The sequence below is a fragment of the Balaenoptera physalus genome, assembly GCF_965194825.1.
Source record: "Balaenoptera physalus genome assembly, chromosome: 7".
In the NCBI taxonomy this organism is placed as follows: Eukaryota; Metazoa; Chordata; class Mammalia; order Artiodactyla; family Balaenopteridae; genus Balaenoptera; species Balaenoptera physalus.
The window spans coordinates 85,309,943-85,322,617 of NC_138886.1; positions in this window are offsets into that span (position 1 = coordinate 85,309,943).

The window sequence follows — 12,675 nt, forward strand, 5'->3', positions numbered from 1 at the left end:
CCCAGACTCCATTCTATGTAAGACTCTCTTCCTCAGCATCCTAGATAGCTGGGTCTCTAATCCAAAAAACTTGCCAATATCCTTTTAAATGATCAAATTCAGCAAAATGCCAGGAAGTTCACTCACTACATTTCAATTATGAGACATTCCCAACAACCAGAAAATATTTCTGTATTCCGAGTGTAAACACCAGCATTTCCAGCCATTGTTCTAAATGCAGCACCTGCAGAACATGTTGAATCCATCTTCTATGTGGGGTCTTTTCAGATACTTGAAGATTCTTGTAACTGTGCCTCTTATTCACCAACCCCCAGCCTGGCCCCCGCACCATCTCTCATCCAAGTCCCCTTTTCACCAGATTAAACATATATAAAATAGGTAAGAAGCTTAGTCCATAACTTTAGGTGTAGAAGGATTATGACTTCCTTCTCTAAAATTCAAATTAATTCTCATTTGGAGCACTCTTTCCACCAGTGTTGTGGAAACTTTATCTTAATCTAAGGTTCCCCCATAAATTCCTCTGAGGTTGTGCTAAATCCCAAGGGCCCACATACTGCTGAGGCATCTAGGAAGATAGTAGCAGAGCTCTGGTCTTCAAAGTCATGTGTTCTGGCAGACACCTCCTAGGCATTCATGCCTTCACTCATCTGTCCACGTGGGCACTTTTAGTAGCCTACCCGGTTCCAAGTGACTTAAACCACTTCTGAGCCACTCTTCTTCATCAAGACTTCCTTGTGTTAAAAGATATGCTCCTCCTGGACACTGAGCTCTACCAAGTCACAGATGGGGTTCCCTTACCTGTTATTGGTGAGTAATGATGCTAAAAGTTGCTTAATGCTCTGGCTCCTAGGGGAGTTTCAAAATGAACATGGAGGGGTCAAAAGAAACCCTTGAGGTTGATTAGTTCCTTTCTTGACACATTTTTTCTGCTCCTACTCACTGTACTCACTGCCTTGCATCACAGCTGGTTCCTTTCCAGGGGATAGAGCCAAGTGTTTGAACATCCCTAATGAACTAGGTGATCCAGCCTGGCTTACAAACAACATCCTACATCACCAGGCCAGCCGATCAGAGCAGAAGCTGCATTAGATCAAGATTGCATCAGAATATGTTATTTTGTTGACTATGTTATTGTCCCTCCATATTCCTTCCTCCATCCTATTTCTTTCCCCCAAAACCCACAGGAGCCTTCCACCACCAGTACACTGTTTACCTGTGTCATGGTTGTCTACGTGATAGTCTATACAACCCTAGACTGCCCTATTCGTGCTGCCCTATTCGGCGTCTTAGTTCTTCTGTTCCAGGTCCCTTAGTCTTTTTGTTGTGTAGGCTGAAGGCCTCCCACTTGTAGTAACGATGCTTCTCTCACTGGCTCTTTCCCTAGAGCCTCTGAAACTTTGCATCAGGGTTATATATTCTCATGCCACCTTCAGTTTTCCTCTGTGATCCAAGTGGTTGTGGGAAAGACAGCAGCCCCCCATTGGGATGGGGGTCCATGTTTCCTAGAATAGGGGCTACAGGTATATCAGGCCACTCAACCCACAGCAGGAAAGTAGAGGGCATTTTCTTGGTATATTCTACAGTACCTAGCAAAAAGTAGGTGCTTAAAAAATAAGTAATGATAAAGATAATTCTCAACCCAAAGAAAACTTCCAATGGAGGAAATTTTAGACAGGCTGTGGGTGGAGGAAGACATATTTTTGTGCAAGTGTCCTCCAAATAATGTTACAAAGATGCTTTCTTCCTTCCTTGGGTTGCCTCTGGGAAATGAAGTGTACATACTAATCCCCGTAAAAGTATTAGAGATGAAAGCTGGAAGCTTCCTTACAGCCTTGCATGTGTGTGTATGTATTTATTTAATGCTGAGTGGGTATTAAATGTGGCCCTGAGCAGCAGGCTTATAATAGCTTTCAAAGACAATCATGGGCTGAAAGAAATCAGGGTAACAATGAGAATTATAAATCAGGTCTAAAAGAAATGTGATCTGTTCAGCCTTTCTCATCTGTCAATTTAGAAGAAATGCGTGTTAACTGCAGATTCTGACAAACTAATCTCGTTTGGGACAGGAGGTGCTGTGGCTGTCTATTCATCCTTCTCCCCCAGTGCCTAGCGCAGGGCTTGGCACAGTTGAGGCATGCATAAATAGCTGTTATTCCATGCTAAAATAATAATATCTTGGATATATCGGGTTAATAAGATATATTATTCAAAATAATTTCACTCAATCTCTTTAGTTTTTGAATGTAGTTAGTAGAACATTTATAATCGCATGTGAGGTCCTCACTGTATCTCTGTCAGGCTGTGCTGCCCCAGAAAGATGGGGGTGGGCTGGGGGAGCAGCTGGTGGGAAAGGAGAACAGCTCTACTAGCTGTGGGGCTGTCAGACCCAACTTCGGGCTGGATGTCAGAGCTGGGAGAGACAACACAGACCATCTCTGCTGACTTCCTCCTGCCTGTGAAGAGACTGTCTGGGTGGACCACCTGTACTGCTCAGCCAGGTCTACCAGAAGTCAGGACTGTGAAGGCCAGGCCACACCCTTCTCCATGCTCCTTCCAGGCGGTGCCCTTGTCTGATCATTTACTTCAAGGAGTCAGTGACTGCACATGTTCCTCTCTCAGGAGCATCTGTGTTTCTAACAACTTTTTTAACTAAAAAAGAAGTGTCCAAGGTAGACGATTTAGAAAACAAAGAAAAGATCCAGGAAAAATCATTAAATATCCGTAATCCTATCCCCCAGGAAAAATAAGAGCAATCTTATATTGCACTTACTATACCAGATACCATTTGAACTGCTACATATATCGTATTTCATCAAAACTAAATCACCAATGAGTGTAAGATGCAACTCTCCTCTATGGAACAGCAAGAGAAGGAAAAAAGTGCTGTCAGTTAAACATGGACACAATGATTCCCTGTCACTTGGAATTTCTCTTCAATACTTAGTTTAAAAAATTTTCTTTCAGATTTATTTAGGCATGGAGGTTCACTGTGAATTACTGTTCATATGTAGAAAGGGAAATGAGCAAAACGAAATGATTGAGGTATTACTAAACTTTTTCACATTCAGAGTCATCAACATTTGTTTTGTTTCCACGCAATTGCTCCTGTGACAACAAGAATGTCGGGGACACAGTCATTTTTGAGAGAGTCCGTTCAGGAACTAAAAGTCCCTTGTCCTGGACGCTGAAGCTGGCTTTGCAAATTATGCAGAACTCGTCCACCTTTGGTTCCAGCTTCCAGAACACTACAAGACACACTTGGCTCCACCTCCTCACCTACCTCCTCACCACAGCCACCTGGTTCCTAGAAACTAAGAATGTTCCGCTGTTGTCTCCAGGATTTTCTTCCATGTGCTGATATCCGTCCCGCAAATGTGGTTGCTGGAACGTTTTTGTTGTTGTTGCTGGAATTTTGATGTTTTTCCAGGTGTAAGAATAACAGAATGATGTCTCACCAACCGTAAACTGAGATTCCATTAGTGGTGAGGATTTCAGATATGCAAAAAAATGGAAACTGGTGTGTCTCAGAGTCAGGAAAATGGGATATAGTATACTTATTTTTTCTCACAGGAACACTCTAAGATAGTGTTCTTGAAAACAATATTCCATTTTATAGATGGAAAAACTCAGGCACAGAGAGGTACGGTAACTTATTCAAGATCACAATACTTAACACTTATGAATATATCTCAGAAGCACCAAGGTGTTTGTATGTACACTAATGTTTATCACAGTTTACCAACTGGGAAGATCATGTTTTTTGAAATCTCTAGAATAGGAGAATTTTATAATCAAAATCTTAAGACATTATGGGGGGAAATAAGGTTACGAATACTAAAGTCATGAATAAACATATGCAAAGCTTTATAATGTTCCTATGTTCACTAAAATAAAACAAAGACAGAATATTTTCAAGATCTCAATCCTCAACAGTTTTAAGCATACTTTAAAAGTTTTCTTTTATTTTATTGCAGATAAAACACCTGCTAAGAGGTACTTTCTGTTTTTCAGTGTGTCTCTCCATCCAAATGTTCACAGTTTGTCTTATTTAAGACTCAGAATGGTGGAAAATATTCAGCTTTTGGACCACTCTATGTGTCTAGAAATGCATAATAACTTGATACTTAAAACTTAAAAAAAATTATCAACCTGAATTTGATCTATTCAGTTTACCATGGCAGAATTGCTGTTTCACAGCTATCCTATCTCCAATACTTCATTACAAAATTTTAAATTGGTTCTGTTTTAACTTTTCCTGTGAAAATTCTACTCCTGGAGCTCTTTTTAAGCCTTGGATTATTGTGCAGTGTGTTTCAACAAAGGACCATGTTCTTCATCATTTGTAACCTTAGAAATTTAAATTGCATGAAATTTCAGCAGGAGAGGTTTTTGGACAGTTGTTCTGCAAATGCTCTCAAGTAACACTGTGTAAGTAGCTGTCAGATGCATAATGGACCAAAGGCAGAAGCACGTCTCACACTACATTATTTTCTGATGGGGAAGGCAGGTAGGTTAGGAAAAGCACCTGAAGGCTGGGTACATAGTGAAGGGGAGGATGTGATAGGAGTACTTCATCCCCACTTTACCGATGAGGGAACTGGGGGGCTGGCAAGTTTGAGTGATGTGTCTGAGGTTTCATGGCTGGGTCACATCCCTGACCAGTAGAGGATCCAGAACCAAAACACTGCTGCCCAGCTCCAGAGACCCTTATAAGAAAGTAGTGCCAATTAGGGTGTGGGAAAATGAGCCCCAAAGCGTTTTCGAGTGGTAGAAGGGGACTGTAAAGTGATTTATCTCTCTGGAAGGCAATTTATCAATACATGACAATAAGAATGCGTTTCAAACCCAAACTTCACTTTTGAGAATTTACACCTATCAAATTATCAGGGATGCTGCTCAAAGGTATATAAGTAAAATTGTTCATTATAGTATTGTTTAAAATGTTGGAAATTTGGAAACAACTTGAATGTTCAGTAATCATAATCGAATAAAACTAATTAATCTTACAGCTAATAAAATCTCATAGAAAAATGCTTAATGGTCATGAAAATCCTTTCATCACATTTTATTAAGAGAAGAAAAATGTAATGGAATGATAGGTACAGGAGATCAATCCTGATTTTTTAAATTATGTGGCATCTCTACTCTGCCTTTATTAGGTAATTACTAAAAAATCACAGTATTACTCAAAACCCTTGGTTGCAAGTAACAGAAGCTCAATAAAGATTGCCTCAGCTCTCTGCTATTATCATCATGATATTTAACTTTTCTGAGGGATCCTATTGAGGCTTCTCAATGCTCAATGCTGTGCAGAACATGAGCAGGATGTAAAATGTTCTCATTCCTTCCCTTTGGTGACAAGTTGAAGTCACTGTGTGTTGGTCTGGCCCTTGCCATTTCTCACAACCTCTGCCCAATCCACTGACAAGTACTGAGCACTGTCTTTGGGCCCAGCACTGTGTGTGGCAAATATGGAGGAGAGAAAGGAAACCTATAACTTGGTCCTTAAGGAGTTTATTGTCTCTTTGGGAACATACGTCTGTAGCTACCGAGAGTGCTGACGTTTGTGGAGGACAGGTAGTAAGCATGAGACCCTGTCCCTGGAGTGGAGACACAAATACATAAAACACCTGAATAATCATGCAAGGGGGTCTGAGTCCAAATGTCATGATAGAGGGCTACAGGCTGGCAGTGCTACAGAAACAGAGGGCAATCCAAAGTGTGGAGAGGATGGTTGGAAAACGCTTTCTAGAAGAAGACAGACAGCTTGCTTGAAAAGCATGAGTTGTTTGTAGGGTAAGCTTTTGGGGGAGGATAGAGTATGCCTCAAGCAGATGGCCAGGGATGATGCAAAACAGGACGATCTGAAGCAGTCAGCAATCTTAGAACAACCATCTTCTTAAGATTTAAACATCATATTTTCTTTCAGCAATCACTGTTCGCAACAGGAACACATTGTGTTCCCCCACTCCTGACTCCTATAACTTGCCTCACGAATGATGAGTTCAATATTTTAATATAGTAAGAGTTCCTACAAATCAATAAGAAAAATATAAAAGGATTGGGACGATGGATGTTTCAGAAAAGTAGTCAACAGGGCTGGGTAACAGAAATAGTAAGGCTAGGTGAGCTACTGAAGGTGACTTTCTAAGTTCAACTGGTAAACCTCAAATTTAAACAACTGGAAAATAATTATCTTTTGGCTTTTTTTATTCTTTCCTAAAACTACAAATGCTAAACCCAACATAGTCAATGCTCAAAACAATATCATTGAGAGTTTGCAACAGGAGTCATTATCCCAAAAGTTACATTGATTACGTTTGTATTTCTCAATCTTGCTAAGTCAAAAAACAAAAATAAAACATTGGCATAAGAAGAAAATGCTTGATGACTGAGAATAATAAGCTCGTTTAGATGTTTCCCAAACTTACGTTCCATTAATAAAGAACCAGGCATTGTGAAGGATAATACTTAGTCCCAAGCAATGTTTCAATTTTGATAACTTCAGGAAACATTGACTTCTGTCAAAGAACGCTAATTATATTTTCCTGATTTATTATAGCCAATTCAATCGAGTGAACGGGAAAACAAAAACGAAAATAAAATGCGTTTTTGCTCCAGGACACATATCTGTTTGTTCCTAATGAGGCCACCATTGCATGTTGGTACCAGGAGTAAGTGAAGCCCTGATCTGGCCCTGGTTGTATCTCAGGCTGGTTCTGTTCACCTGCAGACCCAGGCGCACCCATTACCATCCCACCCCCTCACACAAACTCATCCACACAGGGGTACCTGCCAGCTGTCCAAGGCCCACCACACTCTCTCTTTCATTACACCACCGAGGGCTTGCTTGTTACACAGAGTGCATGTGGCAGACTGTCTGAGTAGTCCTTGCCATCCATTTCCTTCGCCTGAGTACACAATTGAAATCAGGCTTAGCACGTGATCTGTGTTGGCCAAAGAAATGTGAGCAAAAGTTACAAACATCATATCAGGAGAGACGTTTTACAAGTCCTTTGGAGCCTCGTCACAATCCGTTTCCCTTTGCCCTGGGCCCAGGCAGAATGGCGCTGGATTCTCACAGGAAGGACAAAGGTGGTGATGGGCAGAGTACCCAGCACAACAGACAAGCACTATGAGCCAGACGTAAAGCTCCCATAAGGTTTGGGCAGCAGAACTAAGGCGATTTCAACTAGTATGCTGGACAGGGAAAAAGAAAATTTGGATGTTCAGAGAGGTGCTTCTCCTGCAAAGTGTTGCCTTGGTAGTAGTCTGGTTACTAGGTCTCTGAGTACCATCCAGTGTCTGGACACTTAACCAAGCCTCTCATGGTGGCCTTTTGTTGAGACGGTCCTTGCTCCTCTCCACTCAGTCCCCATTAAATCCAGCTGTTCTCTCCCAGCCCCACCCACCCCTCTGCTCTCATTACCTCCCCCTTCATCTCATCCCATGTGCCCTCCCCCTCCTCCAACCTGGGGAAATCTTAGAAGTCCCAGGTGTGGCAGGAAGCTCTGCTCATAGTTGTGTTTTCCCCAAGCATTTTCTCTCCGCTGGAGCCCTCTGTACTTCCCGCACGGATCAGGATTTTGGAAGCTAAAGCCAGGGAAACAGCTTTTTTTCTCTGCCTCTGCCGGTCACATTTCTCCTTAGAGGCAATGAGCATACAGCCACAACTGAGCTATTTGAACAGAGGACAAATAACACATTGCTTAATATTTCACAGTTATTATGCTGCCACTGATTTTTGAAACGTCTTGTTTGGAGTAACACCTATGGCCCATTACCTAAACTAACCTTAACTGTGACACAACTTTCTTCTTTGACATTGATTTTCTTTTTTTCCTAACGCTGGCCTTCTAGGCCAAATTTAGTGAAGAAAGAAAGTGACCATGATGGAACATAAAGTTACTGCTCAAAAAAATGAATCAAAAATAGAGTAAGTCATACTGATATTTCTTGAACGCTCTGTAAATTCTTTCTGATAACAATTTCATTTTTAAAAACTGTATTAAAAAAACAACTTATTTTAGTTGCATACCTCCTGCCCTTTGGGAGCATTTGTAAATATGGCAACACAGAAGCAAATGTACCACAATATAAGCAAATACTACAGTGACAAAGGAACAACTCAGAAAAACATAAGCTCCATGAGGGCAATATCACACCTACTGGCTCACCGTTACACACCCTGCAGAGTGGCCAGCACAGAGAATGTGCTCTGTGAACTGTGTCGAGTGAATAAATCATAAGGATCCGTGGAAGTGAACAGCAGGGGGAGGACACTTCCTGCTTGACTCCAGTGAAAGTTTCTTACGAGAGCATGGATTCCAGCTGACCTTTCAAGGAAGGAATCGGGAAACAAATTAAAGTTGACTCCATCTTTCCCTCACCCTGTCATCAGTTTACTAAACATGGCAATTGTCATACATTTCTGGCTTATTTATGCACATGTGTTTGTGACCTAAATACAAGCCTGATTCAGTCATATTTCTAAGGATGATTCCGCATGAACTTAGCTTTGCATGTGTCTGCTAGTTGTCTCTTACACGGTTGGAATCGCCACCACACAAGGCCATTTAATGATGGACTGATTAAAACATTGAATTTATTTTGTGTTTCAATTTTGGGTCAGTTCACTGACAACAATTTTGGTAAGTGTCCTTTGTGCCCAATGAAGTGCTTTGTTTGGTTAAATTGCATATATGTAAAAGTTTTATAAAATAAACCCATTTGGGACTTTCCAGGGATAACGGAAATGTAATGTGTGCGTGCGTGCATGTATTCATGCCTGCAAGACTGTAAAACCCAGATGTTTTAGAAAAATTTGGTTTTAATTTGCTCTCTGAAGTAGTTAGCCAAGCTAGAACTTCAATTTCTTCTCTTTTGCAAAGTTTTGCAAGAAGGACCACGTGACCATCAATTTTGCTTTTTAATTCAATATTTTTTGCATGGCCCCATTGAGCTCAATTTTGTTTAAAGTCAAATACAGCATTCAACATTTATAAGATGTTCTCATGGGTTATAGCATGCAGAATTCAGTGCAACTGTGGTTCTATATTTTCTTCATGGGGTTATAGAAATTTCACCAACTCTTTGAGGAACACTGAAAATTTGGCCTTACACTTGTGGCACTTGTCACATGATACTTTAAATAATCTTCCAAATGTCAGCTGTAATGTTTTCTCTCTCTGCTAAGACAATGGATGGGCCTAAAATTAGCTAGAGAAAGACAGCTGAGTCGATCACGCATTCTTCAAGGAAGATGCCAGAAAAATCTTGATTAATACCATCATTCCCTCTGGAATTAATTTTCAGTTCTCCCATCAGGTGTGTTGATGGAAAGCAGTCATACAGTTCTAGTAATTGCCTCAGATTCCTGCGCTGTCCTTCATCAGGGCCTCTAATGAAGTCTGAGCTGTAGCCTGGGGTTGATGCCAGACTGGAATGCAGGGAGGCTGAAAGCTGACACCAGTTCAACAGAGCAAAGGGCCTTGGCTAAGGTTGTCTCCATGACAACCTGAGTATTTTCCTGGTGATGCATTTACACAGCAGGGTTAAAGTTCTGTGAAAGCAACAGCTGTTGTAAAAACAGTATATTAAATATGTTTAGGACTGTAAAATGTGCATTCTTCCCTGTGGCATTTCATTTGGGGAAATTCTAAAAATGCAAGATGTATTTAAAACAGAATTACTAAATGGAGGGATATTTCTTTTGTCAAATCTCTATTTTATCCTTGTTTTTGTATGAGAAAATTTTTGGTGATTTTTTTTTCCTGGCATTTATTTTTTTTTAATTATTTTTTCATACCAAAATATCCAACCTACTACCCTGATCCCTTTGTAGTGACCAGTACGTCTGCAATAAGTTACTTGACAAATAATTTGGAGGAAGGGGAGCAATATATAAGCCCTGTAACTGAAATCATTTGTCATGCTTCTTATTTGAGTTTGTTCTTTTCTACTTACAACCTTTTAGTTTTTCATGCTAACTGATTATTCTGACAGGTGTTTGAAAAATGAAACAAAGAACTTTACAACAATCCAAGAAATATATTAATTTTTTAAAATAGAAAAGTTTTTGTTGACTTTCTGCAAATGATGTGCCCCCAGGTTGATGAGACACACAAATTTGCAAGAAGTAAACTCATCTTAACTCAGAATTCTGCAAGTCGGTGAGCAACTCTGTTGCATTCTGAACAGTGACCAACTATCTGATTTGTCCTGGACATTGGAATTTCACTGCTAAAGTCAAGGCAGTGTTGGCAAACCAGGACAAGTTGGTCACTCTAGCATTCAAAAACATTGGCCAGCATCTATTAATATGTCAGGCTCTGTACTACAGGAGTGGGATCCAAAGTCGCATAGTCCTCGGTCTGTTCCCATCTTCCTCAGTAATTTAGTGGAAAAATGCAGTAAATCAGTTTTGGCTCTCTACCTGAGTGTGTGCATATCTATAATAAGAGGTGATAAAAGGTGCACCTTCCTTTATGTGGTGTTGTGAGCCAAGGCACCCTTAGGTAAATGTATGGTGGGGCCCCTTTCTGCCCCAGCCTGCCATCTTGGTTGGATTGAAGTGGGCATCTGCCAATGGCCTCCTGATTTCCTCTGTCTCTATACCAGGAGAGGCCAGCGTTGGTCAGGCAAGTCCATTCACAAGGTACTCCTCCTGGGGCCTGGAGATGGAGAATGCAAGAAACTACCCATCCTGGCCAAACCTTGCTTCTTTCCATTCAGGGATTGAGCAGAGAAAAAAATTTTTAAAAAATCTGTGGACTCACTAGCCACAGAGAATATTTGCTGTGAATATTTTCCTAAATCAAATGAACTAAAATGTATTGGTTGCCTGGCTACTCTGTCTAATGTAGGTGGCCCTGGAAAATTCAAGGACCCACTTCTCCCTTTCCTTGAAAACAAACACCATAAATTGGTCTACTGCCTCTGTTTATGAATAAAGAAAGGAAGTAGCTAGCAAATCTTCTAGAAAAACATCTCAGAAATTAAAATGGCAGCCAAAGGAATACACGCTTTCCATTGTACTCTACCCACCAAGATTTCAAGATGAAAATCTCCCAGTCTGGCTGAATTCCCCAGTAGTGTGTTCCAATGGTGGGAGTGAAATCTCCCAGTCAACCACACAAAGTAGAAAACCCATGCTTGAGTATTCATTCATTCATTCACCCAGGTGTTTATTGAGGGCCTTCTACATGTCAGACAATGATCTAGGTTCTGAGAAAAGAGCAGTGGGGGAAAAAAAGAAACCAAAAAACAAGACAAAGATTCTTGCCCTCATGTAGCTTACACTCTAGTGAGGGAGAGTACATTAAAACTCCATCAACACACACATACTCATAAATATTTTCTCACAAATAAACTCTTTAGAACAGGATTATTATAAATTCCTCATTTCAAACAACTTCTTCAGATAAATTTATAGATCAGAGTTTCTTCTCAGATGCTAAATTCTAGTATCTTGATTAATACTTCAGATAGATACTTCAGATGTTTAGTTTCCAGAGAGTCACAATATGCATAATATGAAAGGAAAACTAACAAGTATATGTTAACATCTGTTCTATGAAAGTTGTCTACAGTCAGTAGGTCTGTGAGCACAATACAGGGCTTATTATGGTCAAGGTCCTTACAGAGGAAGTTCAAACTCCCCTGTATTCTTAGTTGAATGAGCTAATTTTACTGCAAGTTGACAAACTTTGTAACTGAAGTGCACTGTAGAATTTTAGAACAGAGATTTTGCAGATGAACTGAACCTGATGTGATCGCCTCACTTAATCTTGAAGGTGGTTGAGATGGACTGCTTTTTAGAAACAAGTTCTGCCCACTAGTCTGTGGCTAGATTGAGCATATACCATGTGAGGGCTACAGAACAGGATAGTTGTGAAGAACTGCAGTTCTTAATGGACATAATAGTCCCAATGAAGAAATGTTCTTCACTTTTCATTCACTTGAATCTCATGTCCCATTGTTGTGCTAAGCACAGACTTCTCACGGGAGCTTTTCTTTTTTTTTTTACTTTAAAGCTTCCATGTCTTTAAATCAGGTATCGCAAATTGACCAATATCTGATTTACTACTCAAATGAATTTTCCATATAATTTGGTAGTTTTCCAAAAGATTGACCAGAAACTGGAGCACATGCATTAATTTATGTGAATAAACTAATGGATCCTGAGGATAAGCGACTATAGTTAATGCCAGATCCTCTGAATGAAATCTGCTACAATGCTTTGTTCATGACAAATGCTGTCTCTCAGAACACACACATGAACAAAGATAGGGTATAATTCTGGTAAGCACTAAATTCCACATTCAGTACTGTCAAGTATTTTTTTTAATTTTTATATTTATTTATTTATTTTTAATTAATTAATTTTTGGGGGGGCTGCTTTGGGTCTTCGTTGCTGCTCGCAGGCTTTCTCTAGTTGCAGGGTGGGGGGCTACTCTTCGCTGTGGTGCACAGGCTTCTCATCGCAGGGGTTTCTCTTGTGGCGGAGCATGGGCTCTAGGCGCGCAGGCTTCAGTAGTTGTTGTGGCTCGTGGGCTCTAGAGTGCAGGATCAGTAGTTGTGGCGCATGGGCTTAGTTGCTCCGCGGCATGTGGGATCTTCCTGGACCAGGGCTTGAACCCATGTCCCCTGTGTTGGCAGGCAGATTCTTAGCCA